Source organism: Calidris pugnax, unplaced genomic scaffold (genome assembly GCF_001431845.1).
Source record: "Calidris pugnax isolate Ruff unplaced genomic scaffold, ASM143184v1 scaffold34, whole genome shotgun sequence".
NCBI classification, from domain to species: Eukaryota; Metazoa; Chordata; class Aves; order Charadriiformes; family Scolopacidae; genus Calidris; species Calidris pugnax.
Genome location: NW_015090771.1, coordinates 3782820 through 3799688, shown reverse-complemented (window position 1 = coordinate 3799688; position 16869 = coordinate 3782820).

The window sequence follows — 16869 nt, the reverse complement described above, 5'->3', positions numbered from 1 at the left end:
GGGGGCCCCCCCCCCCCCCCCCCTTTCTTTCTGTCCTCAGCAGTCTGAAAAGGTCTTTTAAAATTGGCATTCCTGAAGACCACGCAAGTGGCACGATGCACATGTGAGACAAAGCCACACAGGATTGCTGTCCATAGTTCATCAACATCTTCGTAATGTTGACAAAAACAAATCAAGAGATTTCTGAAAGGTCTGATGGAAGTGGTATTTTTTTCAGGTATTAATACCCTTTCAAATTTACATACAGACATCAAGCATGGCTTAAACTATGCGTTTGGGTTTTGAACTGAGCACCACAGCTGTGGAGCTAGGATTTTTTTTCTTCTTTGTTTAGATGGAAAATCCCATTTTCTCATATACTCTTTATATTTTATTTATAAAATGAAGTTTTTCGTTGGATAAAAGTACTGACAATATGCAGTGAACAAATTCCAGATAATGACAAGCTAATCCTGTTCACATGGATCTTCCCAGGATTCACAATCCCAGTTAACATAGATAAAGCCCTTGTTTGACTCTGCTTGTAATTTATTCTTTGTTGGCTTTATGGTTCTCAACCAGTCACAAACAACAGAAGACAGACCGACAGAGCGTCTTACAGATGTGAGATTGCACAGAGAAAATTTAGACTCATGCATGTCTCTGTCCTGAAGCTTTTATTTTTAGGTTGTATAAAGGGAAATCTGAAGGGTTCTCCAGTACCAGGTCATCCCTAGTTGGACTGCAAAGTCAGGAGAAGCACTACATGTGGCTGTTATTGTCACTGCCTCAGAAGAACTACTAGACTGAAAAATCTCCCCCATCACGGTTGCTCTGCTTATATATTTATCCTACACTAATCTCTTTTTTTCTTTTTTTTTTTAAATGCTAAAGAACATCTAATTTGTACAGTTTTCAGTGCAGTTTTGCCTTACTTAGTTGAGTAATATGATTCAAAAATGCCTTTAACAGTAGTATTCATTGAAGGGATTCGTTACATCCAGCAGAATCCCCTCTCTGCTTGCAGCTCTGATTTCAGTATCAGGACAATTCAAACATCCATTTCGACTGGCACCCACCTATATGATGACTTGTATCTACTTCCTCCTTATTCCAAACTTGATTTTAGATTTACTTTTGACCCCCTGAAGTATTTTTTCTTTTCTTTCTGTACTCAAATTATGTTTTGTATGATAGAGAAGTTATCTCTGCAAGTAACACTACTTAAAAAAAAAAGAGGTTTTGAAAGGAAGGCTAAGAATAGGGAGATGGAAAGGAATGTTTGTCCATCTTACCTATTTTCTTGACAAGATAAGGCAGGCTTCCTCCCTTCTAGATATATTTCAGTGTATTTCCCAACCTAGCTTTGAAGTACTGCAAGACACAAGCCTTTGCAGCTTTCCCAGGGAGACGATATTCCACGCTTAACAGAAAGCAGCGTGAAAAGGATTCCTCTGATGTGTCATTCTAGGCCGGGTGGCAGAACGATGCTCCCAGAGTGTCTCAAAAATAAAATGTCAGCCTAATTTGGAACCCATTCTTTGCCTTCACACCTTTCATACCTAGAAGTTGTAGCTGAACCACAACTCAGACGAGAGTGTGTAGGCTGCTGTATTTCGCAAGCACGAAATGAAATAAAAGGCACCATAGTAATTAACACTGTGCTGTCAAGCCGCTTCTAAAATATTTATTTCTTTAAAAAAAGTTTTAGTCTGTGTGATTGAGTCATGAGAAACTTCCTCTGGCCCGCAAAGTTTGCCTTGCTGTTTGTGTTCTGGTGTATCGTGTGGGTTGCAACTAAATTCCTTCCAAGAGTTCCCAGACAATCCTTCTCAACTCGTTACTGACGGGTAAAAACACCTTCTTGTTTAGAAGTGGGGGCTGCCCGACTTCTCTAAACTTCGCTTGGAAACCCCTTGAAGGAGCACATCTGTGCTTCAGAAAAGAGCCTTAGGTTCATGCCGTCCTCAAAAAACACAAGGTTATTTTCACTGTGTGATACGGGTTGTTAGTCCATACGGTATTCTCAAAGACCTCATGGTATGCGTCAACCAGTTCCCCCAGATTCTGACCACTGACAGGCACTGGTGTTAGACACTGCAAAGGACAGGGGAGTCATTTCGTTCTTTAAAAAGTTACATCATCGATTAAAAGTGCTAGATTTGCATTCTTTGAAATGCATCTAGGACTGTGATGACTTTGCATTATATTTATTTCCCTCTCTGTCTGCACTCAGTTATTTGCAGTCCTTGAATCACACCTGAGTACAAATCTTGCTCGAGCAGCTACAAATCACAGCAATTATTTGTAATTTAAAGCTGGCAAAAGACAAACGGCAACGATACCTTTATTACTGTTTTTAACTGGGACACCATAAAGATATTCTTAATGGTACTGCTAAGCAGACCTGGTTGTGCCTTACCAAGTCTCTGTACTCTTCTTTCTAATTGTTGTGGGGTGACCTGTCTGCCTCTCAAAGTAAATCTACCTTTCCCTAAGCGTAGCAATTAGCCTTTTTTCTCTTTCCCATAACTGTATTTTATCCGGATTGTTTAGGAGCACCGCGCATTTTCCTTCAGCTATAATTCATTAGAAATTCAAGTCACATCAGCAGCATCTGTGAAACAATTACTGCATCTAGGACTGACTCTGCAGTCTAATCCATCATAATTATGACTGGCCTCTTTGAAGATGCCACGATGCGTGACTTAAATATAGCACATTACTGTGCAAGTGGATCAGCATCTCATCCCACCAATGTGCATTCAAGTTAGAATTCAGTCCACCAGCATTTGACTTTTTCAGATGCAAGCGACGTACGTACATTTATTTCTTGCCACATATGGGGGAAAAATTGGAAACCAGGTACTGAAAAGAGTTTGAGATTTAATTTTTTTGTGTTTGTTTTATGGGCAAGTTTGGCATATTCCTGCCACCTCTATGAATACGGGAATACCAAAAGACTGTGGAAGGCTTTGTTATGAGCGGAACAAACGTTTCTGCGGCAACAAAAGTACTCGTAGTTACGTCACTTTCTTTCACGGAAAAATCTCTCTTTACTTGTTTTAGCCAGTTCTAGAGGATTGTACCTTATTTTATATAGCACCTGTTACCTGGGGAGTTTGTGAATGCAAAGCAGCTCAGATGAATGAAGGGACAAACACACCCGCTGCAGGGGAGTACAATCTTCTGCAAAGCTGGGCAAGATTCCCAGTAGAAAAAGTAGGTGGGAGGATGCTGTGTTACAGCACTCGTGGCCCTAACGGGACCAAAAGGTGGGATGTCAGATGGGTTGTTTCCTCTTCTGGGGTTAGCTGGGATAGAAATATATTTCCTCGGAGGTTTTTCTCCCCGGCAGCAATATACCTCCTCACATCCCGACCTCAGCTGACTTGTGCTTGAGTGATTATCAGGATGAGACTTAAGAAGGCAGAAGTCAGATACCTGGAGTCAATGGCTCACTGGGGTGTCCCTGGAGCGCTGCCACAACTTCCGTCCTGCTGGCACCCTTCTGCCACTGCCAGATGACACGGAGGTGTAAACTGCTCCCGGACAAGAAACCCCTGTAGCACTTTCTAGACAGGAGGTGAATTTACCTAGTTGTACTTTCTGCTTACATTCTCCTGCTCCTATCACCTGGGTACAGTAGTTGGCTTCACATCTGGCTTAATTTGCTATTTATGTATGTGTAGCTGTGCAGTTGATTCTCTCCTTTGAAGCTCATGCCTCTGGCAGAGGTCTAAATCCTGAACCTCCAAGAGGAAAAGCTCCTAAGTGAAGGGATATTTTTTTTTTTTTCCTATTTCAGAAATGGTTGAAAACTTGAGAGAAGGCATGAGTAGAGTTATTCCAAAGTAAGGACGCTCATACATGGTATTAATTTCTGCACTAAAAATTTAAATCTTCTGGACTCGCATACATTTGAAATTATTTCTGATTAATTCTGTGTCAAAGTTTTCTCTTTTTTAACTTCAGAACAAGAAGCAGTGTAAGCAGTTATAATGATGCTCAGCACCATGATTTATAGCTGTGTGGTTATCATGGGATGTCATTTTTCTCTGGCCTATCTAAGTAGCAGTTGCTTCAGCTGTGCCTTGGGTTAACACCTATAACACAAGCTGCAAATGTCACTAGAGGAGAAAAGATATGCCATTAACTCAGATGGCTAATGGGTGACGTAACACATCAAAGCTCCTTATTGGTGAGACATTTCCATTATTGCTGGGGTAAAATGTTGCGTACGTGAAAACAGTGACATAGTTTAAGGATTTCCTGCATGTTTGGCGCTTACTGTGCCCTGTGTTTACACACTGAGAAACAAAGCAAGCTTCCACATGGACACTAATGGGAGAGGCAAGGCCAGGACAACGCCTGCCCAGGCTCTGGATGGTTTGCCGTTTGCAGAACAGCTTCTTCCCAAGCCAAGGTCGCTGGTAGTTTGTAATAAACACATTACCATCAGAAACCAAAAGGCCTGCTTTTTAAACAGAGGTTTAACATGCTTTTCTGAAGTCAAGGCGCCCATGAAAGAGAATTTCAACCCTGTTGTCCAAAGCAGATTTGAAAGAGAGATTGCATTCAAGCCCAAAGGTGAATTGAGGCTCTGAACCTCAGAACCCACCCTAAGGATTTGCTCTGCTCCCTCCCAGCATCACTGCTGCCTCGCTGCAAGCGTGGTGGCTGAGGAAAACACAGCGAAACTCCAAGGCAGATGTAAAGGAGGCCCCAGAAGGACAAGGACACTCTGTTGTTAGCTGGGCTCTATGGCTTACAATGGGGTCTTTTTGCACTGCATTCAGCTGTCTCTTCATTTGGAGAGTATATTTATTCAGTGCATTAGCAATGCTTTGGAAAAAAACTCACACAAGGATGCTGTGCCTTCTCTTTCCCTTAAATTTAAGGCTGTATTTCTGTCTAAAATATACGTATCGCTTTCTCATTGTAGCTTCAAAGAGCAGTTAAGGGGTTAATCTAGAAACTACTTGATGAGACTCTGTTACTGTATTCTGCAGGAGGTCATATTACATGAATATAATTGTCTTCTCTGGCATTTAGATCTACGAATAATCTGTGTCAAACAGAAAAGAAAATGTGGGATGGCTAAAATTTGTTACCTAATTTATAGCTAATTTATCTTTAATTTACAGGGAAAATGGTGACTAGTGAATATAGATATAAGCAGACATCAGGGAATGAAGAGCATGGGATCTGTGAAATATGAGGATTAATAATTCATTAAATCTTATCCAAGCCAGAAGCCTCATAATTCATGCATTTTTAAATCAACTAGTGCTAAACCCCCCTCAATTTATTGGCACCAGTTCTTGTGTTTCAGTGATGCAATGATCTAATTGCAAAAGCACTTGAATCAGTTTGATTTTTTACCTGAATACAGAGGGCAAGAGAGTAAAGCTAAACTGGTCTCTTTCCCCTTGCTACATCATATAACCATCAACGAGACTGGCTACTGCATAATGTCTATCCAGACATGAAAAATTGCACTATTTTAACAATTGCATAAAATCAAGTGGAGTGAAAATTAAATGCCTCTACAATACGGGTGGAAAAAAACAATTATGTGAAGGAAATGAATTCAGGAATATAAAATGCAAGCAAATAGGAATTATAATGTCTCATCCCGCAGCTCCCCAGTTCCTATTATTTTGTGATTTATGTCCTATAAAAACTTTGCACCTAATTGTTCCATGTAGCACTTCTAAGAGAAGAACACAACTCTTCCAGTCACCTGCAATGCTGTATATTTCTATAGTGATTAGAAATGTTTCCTGAAAGGTTGAGCTTCAGAACCAGGTTGGATTTAAGAGGCAAAAGGACCTTGTTGCTGTAATAACCGGAACATTCAAGGCGAGGTTGGCACCTACGCTTGTTCTTGCCAGTTGTAAGCTCATTCCTATGGTTTGGATTTGGAGTGTTGTGGATTCAGGTGGTTTATACTGACAGGCCATCGCACAGAGTGGTGTTACTGCCCAAGTTAACCTGTTTGACATTACCTTGGTTGTTTATATGCCAAAATACTCTTAATTTCTTGAGCACTACCTTGACTATTACACATCTTTCACAAATACAGGGAAGCTGAACTAAAGCACCCTTTTTTGCCTTTGCTGTTTTTGCGAGTCGTCGCAGTTGATAAGTGTAATAGGAAGGCTGTGGGGGTGGGAGTTACAGTCCTAAACTCTGGGGATGCTCAAATAAGCGTGCGCCGAGTGAGATGCTTCTATGCCTGGGTGTAATGGGCAACTTCTCTTGAGTGTCTGTGAAGTTTGGACCAGCAAAAGTGTTTCAAATTGTGACCCACACAAGGGCATCATGTGAGTAATTCACCAGCACCTGTGGATTCAACATCGGGAAACATTTTGGGGTAGGAAAACAGCACCAGGTCTCTTTTTTCCTTCCTCTCAGCCAGTTGTCACGCTTGGTTAGGTGTGTGGAGCACAGGTTGACAAGGTGGGGTGGGCAGTGCTATTGGGTGCACAGCTAGTGCTCAGACCTGGTTTTGATTTCTGGAGAAATGATGTAATTTGAAGGCTGATTTTTCCTCTCGGTACTTCAGCTACCCCACGTGTCCAATGGTAACGATGATACTGGCTGCTGATTAAAATCAGCTATCTGAGATCAACAGCTCACTGCTCAGGCTCTTCTGACCGTGCAGGCTGCCTCTGTGTACGCACGCCAGAATAAGCAAGCGTTGGTGGCCACACCGTTCTTCAAGACACACTTGATGCTATCAACCTGCCGTTTAGGGAAGGTTACCAAGAGGTCAGTGTCATCGTTATTTTCCAGTTTCTATGATCTTTTTCCATCTGGCTTCAGACCTGGATGTAGCGTGGATTTCTTGGGTTGATGACTTCCTGACACCAGTCGAAGGTCGGTTATCCGTGATGATTTCATCACAGCTGTCAGCAGAGTTAAGTAATTTGCTATTAAGTAGAACATCCTCCTCAAGAAGGAGAAGCAGTGGAAGAGATTCTCTTGGCGCTCTTCACCCCATACTATAAAGAAGAAAGGGAGGACCCAAAGGAAAAACCACTGGCAAGCTAAAGATTTCAGGGTTTCATCATGTTGGGACAGTAACATTAGGAAATAGGAACAAAACTGGTCCTGTTTGGCACGTGGGTGGAAGAAATGATTGAGGAGAGTACAACACTGTGGGCTGCAGCCTCCTCAGAAAGCCTGTTTACACAGCTCTGTTTCCCATTATCCTTTGAACTTCAAATAGGAAATCCGGTTGGTCTCCCAGTTCTGATGAAAACAGAAATTTTGGATGAAATGCAGTTTTCGTAAATTTCATCTCCAAAAGTTGAAGGTGAGGATCGTGCCAAAGAGGAGAGTGGGGAGAATGCAGAAGCAGGGGTTGATGACTCTGAGGATTGCTCTGACTGCTGTTCCCACACGTCCAGATGACAAAGCATAGCTTTCAGCCCCTTCACTGGACTCGCTATGGCAGCCTCTACACCCCTATATGCATTCCTCCTCTGTTTTTCTCATGTCTCCGCCACATCTAGGCTGGGATGCTGCAATGAACTCAATTTTTGGCTGCTATTCTTGGCCATTGAGAAATGAGAGGCAGGTTCTGGGGATCCCTGCTGGGATCCCGTGTCCGTACGTGAGATGCTGCATGCCACTGCAGCTTCTGTGTGGTTTCCTACCTCCTTCTGGGGATTTACTTCCAGATGGTGAAGTCAGAGGACTTAAGCCAAAGCAAGGGTCCTTGCTTTGGAAAGATCTTGTGCCGGCTTAATTGTTGCATGATTTGATTTAAACGTGTGTTTTCACGCCCACTTGTGATTTTTTTTTTTCTTTTTCCTCCCTTGTACGGCTCACAAACCAAACCAATCGCTCATAAACGCATGGGAAAAATAGATTTGTCAGGGGCCTGAGGAGATGAGGGCCCCATTCCTCAGCTCCAGGGTAGCACCAGCTAGAACTGTACCAGTTCACTCCAACCTCTTTTCAAAGGTCTCTAATGATGCAGGTTGCATAATAACCCACAGCTACATGCAGTGCTTTACTAACCTTATTAGAAAGCTTCTGCCATCTAAAACATAACTTTAGATAGTCCCTTCCCATCTATCACAGACTCACAGAACAGTTTTACTTTTCCTTCTGTGCTGTGGCTTCTTTCTCCCCATGGAACTGAAGACCGAATACACCTCTTAGAGAGAACAAACAACCCAGTTCATGACATCTGATTTCCTCCCCGGGTGGATCTATATCCACACCATTTGTTCCCTGACCAGATGCACGGAGGTCACAAAGCAAATGCAACAGTCTGCTCTTTGGAGACCTTACACACGTGCCATATTTTGCTAGACTTTCCCTGAGTTCAGATGTTTGATATACAAGCATCTATAATATCTGCCTACATAATATTTGAAATAACTGTATGAATTAACTTGGCTTTTCCCCCAAGTAACTAAAATCAGTTTTATTCCCTCAGCATGAGAGGGACTGTATAAATTCCACTGAAATCAATGGAACAGGCTTATTACTTCCAGCAAAGCTTTATAGAGGAGGTTGTTTCCTTAAAACTTCTGACTTGAGTATGTTTAAGTCTGTGAGCTACTGGCACAAACATCTCTTCTGACTTCCCCTGTTGCTGAGGCACTACAGAAGATAAGAATCTAATGCATTTTTAGAGGCCTATTAGAAGATGCTCCCTGGAGCTATGGTTGCCATTCAGCTTCTTTCTGCATTCGTGTGTGGTCTTCAGGAGCAGTTTTCATGTGGGTTACTGCAATCTACACACAACAATGGCATGGATTATCGTGCTGAAATCTACATCTGAGAAAATAGTTACAATTGCCTCTCCAGATGTAGAAGAGATGAAAGACAAGGTGTGTTTGATGACCAAAGCCAGCTGACGACCTAAGAGCAGTCGAGATCTAACCTTGATAAAAGCACAACTTTGGGAGAGAAAGGAAAGGTGGGACGTGGTGCTGCCCTGCCACAGTTCTGAGCACACAAGGGAACTCGGGCACGGGTGCTGTTGCCATCCCCTTCAGTTTGGAGATGAAGATGTGGGAGTACATTTTCATTTTCAATACTCAACATATGAGCTTGGAAAGAACTTGATCATTGACTAATCTTAGATAAAATGGCCCAAGGTCCAAACAAATTGTAGGTCAAGAGATACCCACTTCACGTCATGCCAATATTTATTAAGGAGTTACAGCCTAGCTTCTTAAGGCTGGCTTGAAACTTAGATTTTCTGTAGTTACCATCTGGGGTACATTCATTTCCCCCTGCCTTCTAATATAATTTTTTTATTGCTTGGCAAGAGAGTTTTTAGCTTTTTCTTTAGAAGGCCACTATTAATGGTGTTCTGAGGATCAAGTGATGCTCTAGTTTGTGCTTCCACACAACTGAGCCATTTCAGAGTTCCTTCTTATCTCCTTGCGTCCTTCCTTACATAGAATGCAGCTTTTATCTATAGCCATTTAAAGCTTCTTAACATTTAAGCATAAATGGACAGTATATGGGGATTTTATGTATTTTATGGCAAGAAATATTTAGGTAGAGAGCTACTAGAGGAAAAAGCTTATTACAAGGAGACAGGCATTTGCCTTTCTGTGGAAACTCCCTTTGGTGTTTCAGGGAAACTGGAAACCAGTAAAAAGTTTGGATTTTGTGAACAGGATGTTTGTTTAAAAACACAGCTCTAACATGAAGGTTTCTCCGCTTTAACCAAATTACAAGACTGGATAAAAACTTGGGATTGCTATGCTGAGAAAGGGTTGGGATCCCAGAACGAGCTGGCATTCCTGCTTTTCTTTAATTTCCGATAATTCAAAGCACATTCTTTCTCCTGTTTAAATTTTCCTCTTTACGGCGAGATGCAACATGAAGAGACAGAAGATTCGCTGCCGCCAAGCTAAAAGAGGGGTGTGTGTGGAAACTGGCAGACTGTGTTTTAACTCTCGCTAAGACTTTCAGACTCCCGCAGCTGACACTCAGAAGAGCGGTGTTTGAGCAGTCCTGAAGGGAACTGCAACACTCCTCTCTCTGTCCTTCCTTTTCAAATATTTTCAAAGCTTTGAAAACAGTTGGTTGTTCTTCGTTCTGGCAACTCGCCATTCGCTGCCGGCTCACATCGCTTCGTAGTCTTCAGAGGTATCCAGTGGCCCGCGTGGATTTGAGAGTTTGAAGCTCTAATGAAAGAGCTTTGATATTTGGGGATATTTAAGAGACATACAGAAATGGATGAGTTAAAAGAGCTGTTGTCAGTTCCCGCAAAACCTTCTTCGTATTCCCAGTCACGAGATACCGTTTCACTAATTGATTATTGTCTGTCCGTAACGGAGTCATGCTCTTAGTGCACAAAGAAGCAGTGTGGATGAAAAGCTCACCATTGTAAAGTGCACACTCAACTGGATTTAGAAAGCTGGGAACTATAGACAACTCCGAGATACAGGAGTACTTTGAATGAAACTCATAAATCATAGCTGAGACCTTTTTCAGCTTAAGTAAACATCTTTACTACGGACGGTGAAGATTAATGGAAGCATTTTAAATGCCTCTCTTCACTCTTCCTTGAAAGGGTGGCAGGTGAGCTCTCCTCAAAAGGATCAGGTGACTTTTCGTTATTTAAATCCACACCTCCAGCAATGAGGACCTGATCCCGCAAGTCCTGCAGAACCGCTCCTAGCTGGCAAGGTTACGCCAAGTGTTTGCCAGGCCAGTCCTTCAGCCAGAAGCCTCACAGCTGCGGTGGTCCCCAGCTCAGGAATGCAGGCGGAGGGATGAACGCCTTGCGTTGTGCTGGTCTGATTCCCGTAAGCTTAGGTACATCCTTGTAGGTGAAGTGTGATTGCGCAGCACAGTCGCTGCTTTTCGTGCCAAGGCAAACTTTCACTCCCTCTTCCACCCCTCTCCCTCAAAACGCGGCAGGGAGAGGAAAGGGTTGGGGGCAAAACAAGGATGATGGGTATTAAGCTCTGACACACACAACCGGTTTCGCTCGGAAGAAACCGCAACGCGGTCTGCGCTCGGTGGTATTACTTCTGTACACCTTTTTGGGGGAACAAACAGCTGCTTCTCCTTTAAAAAAATGTTGGGGCTGGGGAGGGATGTTGGGAGAAGAGAGGAGACAGCTATCAGGATGCTAGATGTCTAATGCATTCAAGCTAACACGCATGCTGCCGTCGAACGAATCTAAGGACACTTTATTTTTCTGTTTGTTAGCAATTTGAGGGTCAGCCAGCTCGACTATGAGAAAATGAGCTAATAAGTTCACTGTGGGAAAGGTAGGGGACAATGATGAATGGCAAAGTTTATTTGCTCATTACACTCCCCAGCAAACAACTCTTCCTAACAGCCTCATCTAGCTCACAAAAGCTTGCGTGTAATTGATGTGTAATAAATCAGAAGCGTGCCTCAGCTCCCCAAACCAAAATGATCTTAAAAGTTTATGATGGGTATTAATGCTTTAGCTAATGTTCTGAAAAGTTAGTTGCACCTAAAATTAGAACTGAAGATGAGATGGGCAGAAAGAAAAAACAATATCCTGGAGTACCTGCAGTTAACCTTTAAAAAAGCAAGCAGAGGACTAAAGCAAATCAGGTGAGCACTAGAAACTGGGTACGTGTTCCTATACCGTCGTGCATCAACTCTGCAGCGTGCCACCTCCTTCAGGGGAACTATGACATGAAGCTGTTTAGAGTCCATATTCAGGGTGCTGGTGCCCCCAGCCCATCCTTTTTCCTACCTTCTCCCTTTGGCACCGTTAAGGTTCTTTCACTGACTGGTCCCACCAAACCCATGCTGCTCTCTTCACACCTGGCACGTGGGCCTGGGGCAGGCGTGCAACACAAGGCGTGTGTCTCCACTGCTCCACAGGGCCCCACTCCTGTCCTGGAAACCCATGGGGATCCCAGCAGATCCTGACCTCCCCCTGCCTAAGCTCCCTGCTCCAGCCCTTGTTCCCAGAGCTGTGGAGACAGGGATGTCTTCAGAGCTGTCAGAAGCTTATGACAGATGACCTGTACGATCAGGATGCCGGTTACTCTATGTTAAATATTTGTTTGCTCTTTTTCCTCCTTCCCACTTCCTCATACACAGCAATATAATCAGGCAGTACAAAGTCTACGCTTTAGTTTTTCTGGCTTCATTGAAAAAATTCAATGTCTTAAAAACAGCTGCTACTACTTAATGATCTTTTGGTAACTAAGGCTGATTTCTTTTGTTATGCTCTCTGAAGATTAAATTTTGTTCTGGACTCTGTTGCCTGAAGGAGGCTATTGTAAAACAAGATACTCAGAAATCAGCAGAAAGATGTTAAAGCTAGAGCAGAAAAAACTAAAACACTTTAACTCTAGTGGTGCTGCTGCCAGTAACTTTGAGAAAAGTTCCTGAGGTTCGGTTAAAACTAGTCTGGCATTGTAGGCTGATGGCTGAGGAACTACTTTGTAACAATGTACACAGCCTTGCAAAAGAATAAAACTTACATTATAGAAGCTTCTTCGATGGTAGGTTTTAAATCCTGATTTGATCAAACATGCGAATAACTAGAGTAAGCGTTGCTATTGCTTTAGATTGTGAGGAGGGAAATACAAAACTCAAAGATTTGCAGTCCCTTTTACAAGAGACCCGTTGGGGAGAGCCTGCATCTACTGAATACTGAAAAGCTCGATTGGGATTATAAAGGAAATTGCTACAGAGGATTAAAATACGCAGTCAGCAGTAATAACTCTCCTTCTGTTTGTTGTCTCAGATTGTATTTGTGTTGGAGGAAAGATCGGTGTACTTCAGATAGCAGCAAGGAAGAGAGAGAGAGGTTTTGAGAGAGATTTTCCATGGCAAGGTTAACAAGAGGAAGTGGATGGGGACGGGGGAATGTTCTCCATGGAGCTGCAGGAAGTTGAAGCTGGAGGAAAGCAGCACAGCGACTACAGACTAACACTAAAGACTTTGACGAGTACAAACACTGACAGTAGTTTTTGGAGATGAAATTACTGAGGTGAGGATTGCCAACTGAACTGGACTTCGAGTCTCCCCTTGTTGGGATGCTCCTGCAGCACCCGTTGGGGTGAGGCTGTCCCCAGGCACTGGCACGCAGTGACCTTCATGGGGTGTTTATTACAGAAGGCTTCCCCCTTGCTCAGGTCAGCTATGAACCTACTGCATAGTTTGTGGAACTAGAAGTTATCACTATTTTTATTGGTTATAAAAAGCTTTTGTTTAGAAAAACCAACAAAAGGATATATACAGAATACCTGTGTGTGCAAAGGAGTCAAAGGACTGTAATGAAATTCTGGCTGAAACGATTGCAGCATTTTATCTGTGCTCAGTTTGTTGCTTAGAATTAGAATAGTGATTCAAGGGCCCAAAAAGGTGGGAGAATGAAGCTAATTCCTCTAGACGTGGCTGATGAGAAAAGCCTTCCTTCTTAATTGAAAGGTTAAGCTCTTGCTTTGCAACTATGGCATTCGTTTCCAAGTAAGTGAAAAAACTTTGATTCAAATCAGTCTTTATAGGAACTTGCCCACATGGTCCTCTGTATCTCCCAGAGCACAGCAACTCTGTCTGTTTCCCTCATCCTGCCGACTCGCACTGAAATCCTCGCTTCTGATCTAGCCTGGTACCAGGAGACGTGCTCATTTGACCCGAGATACCAACTGTAGGATTTATGAAGCTCTTTCTTTGAGGCGAACCCTCTCTGGGGAGCCCTCCTCCTCCCCGCAGCGAGCAGTGGGTTACTGAACGATACCGGGGCTTACATGTGACACCACTTGGCCTTCATTTTACATTCCAGCTGAAACAGGGCATCAGCCTTCACCAGTTATTTTGCTCATACAGCTGCAGATGCAGGTTCACAGGAAATTACAGTAAACAATAGCTATCAAGGTGCAAAATTTAGGAAACACATTTTGTAAGCACTTTAATTACTCGCCGTTGCCTCTTTCTGTTAAAGGTACATAAAGATATGTATTTATAATATACAGACCTAGACTAATTAAAGCAAGGACTGCCAACATTATCTTTTAAGAGCAGATCTGCATTTCACACATGAAGACAGTAACTAGTGCACGTGTTCTGCTGAACAGTAACTCTCCTTGAAGGGTTCAGGGTGGCCAGACTGCCACCGCATCCCAGACTGACGAGGCTGGGAAACCTCAGCACCTTTTCCATCCCTGGGGAATGCAGCTTGCAAAATGCTATTCCCACCCCTGGCTCATGGTAGGCACTGTGTCTCTATCTGTGTACAGTTCTTTTTTTGAACATTTAGGACCTAACATGAGAAGTGGGAGGCTGTGCAATCACAGCTCGTGTGTGTGTAAAACAGTGGCCACAGGCCATGCACCCTCTGCAGCCCGGCACAGCAAAGTGTAAAAGACACAGTACAGGATATAGGATGGGGTTTTTCTGACCAGTAGTTCAGGGATAAACTATTAATAGACATTGTAAGTTTTAGATTAACTTTGTTGACTTGAGATTTAGTGGGTTTTCAATCAGCAGAGTGGAAAGAGAAGCAGCCGTAACATCTGTTGTTAACTTTTGTACTCATTTGTGGCCATATTTAGGTTTAGTTTGAGGTACAACTACTTAAATAAGTGCAAAGTGTTTTGTTGTTTTTATTTTCACTTCCATGTACTATACATGGAAAAGAGGGCCATAAACTTGCACCCATTGCAACGGACAGGAAAACTGGTATTGACTAGAACAGAGAGCAGATTTTATGCAGAAACATCAGATTCTAGTAACTTAGAGGTGCTACTTTCAATAACAGGAAAAGTAGTCAGTCGTGGTATTTTTTATACTGGTCATGCCCCAGTAACTCCCACAGTGCTCTTCTTTTGTAATACTGAGTCTTTCATTGCTTGACAATGTTTATTTGCATTCTTTGTATTTTTTTGCTCGAAGGGAAACTCTTCTGTGAGCCTTTTTTAAAAAAAACACAACAAACCCAACTACTTGAATTTTGAAGTCTAATTTCTGTATTTCTTGTCTTCTCAAAGGGAAAAAAAATAGGTTTATGATATCTGAATGAAGAAAAGAAGACAGATAATATTAAGTACCTGACACTTCCAAAGAGCAAAAAGATCATCAGCTTTTTGTTTCGGTGTTATAGTTAGAAAGTGCATTTGGCAAAGTTATGCTGTCAAATAGATCATCTGCTGGGAAGACTTACACAATTCTCTCACTTGTATTTTTTAGTCATGACACAAAGCTTAGTTAAAGTCAAGTCACCACAGATGACAAAGGAGAAACTGTGTTTTCTTCACTTAAAATCTTTTGTGATTTTTAAATGCACAAAGCAGTTGCATTAGTTTCCTGCCCTGTACAATGCTGATCCTGAACATCTATTCCAAAATTCCACTCGTGTCTTGCTGCATTTTTGCTCGTGACAGTTCAGCATCTGAGCATTTGAGTCAAAGCCCAGGGAAGTTAAAATGACACTGCAAGGCCTTAGATAAGAGGGATATTTCTAAAAGACACCCTATACCCAGAGAGGTATGTATTTTCATATCCCATATGACTTTGGCCCGTGGTCAGTGTCTGTCTTAAAAGCAGAATTGCAAAATGCTTTACAGCTGGAAACTGAATCAGTAAGAGATGGGCAGAAATCTTTTTCTCTCCCTGGTTCCACAGTCCTTACAGTTGGTTGTTTTTATTGTTTTCATTTCAACATTAGTTGTATTTGAGAGCTGCTGAGGAAGGAAGACAATCTAGGCAAATCTCATGCTTACACTTTTTGTACTACAGCAAAAGTTCGTATATTTCTTTTTCTTTTATTATTCCCAATCTTAAAACAGAGCTAAGATTTTTCTTGGCTGCCTTCAGCAGTGAGGGAAAGGGATTATTTCTTAGCTTTAAATGGCATTTTAGCAATCCCGAAAAACAAACCTCTGTCATAATGTAGAGTAGTATCTTCACTTTGCAGTAGGTGATACAAGTAGTGTAGCAAGATTATTGTTTTCGCAAGGGTAAACTCTAGTTCTGTAGTTCAGACATAAAATAGGAATCTTTCTAGATTAGGAGAAAAAGGAGTTACAGAAATTCATAATCCTTGTCACAGTTGACCTTTTCTCTCCTTGAGCTTATGGGTGTTTTCTCAAGTAGAAGTTCTTGTTCTTGCTGTGCGTGGAGGAGGTAAGGACAGTATCACAGGGGAAGGCAGCTGTATTTTCCTAAAAGGTAGGTTACTATTTAGGGTGGGAGGGAAAGAACAGAAAGAAACTGCTTGGAGGAAGATGTTTGCCTAGGGAAGGAGAAAATACATAGTAGCACAGCTGAGATCAATTACACCTAAAAGACTGTAAGAAAAAGAAATGGGAGGAGGGGGTGTTTCCAAAGTTTGTAGAAGGAAAATGCATCCACCAAGGGTGGAATGGTAGAGGCCAGCATTCAGATTTGAAACTCCTGGTTTTTTAGAGAAAGAAGGGTTAGGATGAGGCTTTTTTTTTTTTTTTTTGGTATCATCATCTGATGAAATGTTTATTTAATAGAGAAGAAAAGAAAAATGCAAATACAGGAAATCTTCATGTGCCTGGGTTAAGAAAACCCTTAGAGTAACTAAGTTGGGGTGGGGCTTTTTTTTTTTTTTTTTTGGTATCATCATCTGATGAAATGTTTATTTAATAGAGAAGAAAAGAAAAATGCAAATACAGGAAATCTTCATGTGCCTGGGTTAAGAAAACCCTTAGAGTAACTAATGCATAGAATAAATCCTGTTTTAGGCAGGTAATGACTTGAAACTCCCTGCTGAAAACAAAGGTGGTTCACAATGATGCGTGACAGATGCAGAAGCAATGTGACTGTGAGATGGCACAGTTATTCCAGTTTCAGGGACGATGGGAGTTTATCTAAGGATAAAGGAGGGAGGGATTCCCTGTGCAAGGTCAGTGTGGGGGAGAGATCCATGGGGAGACC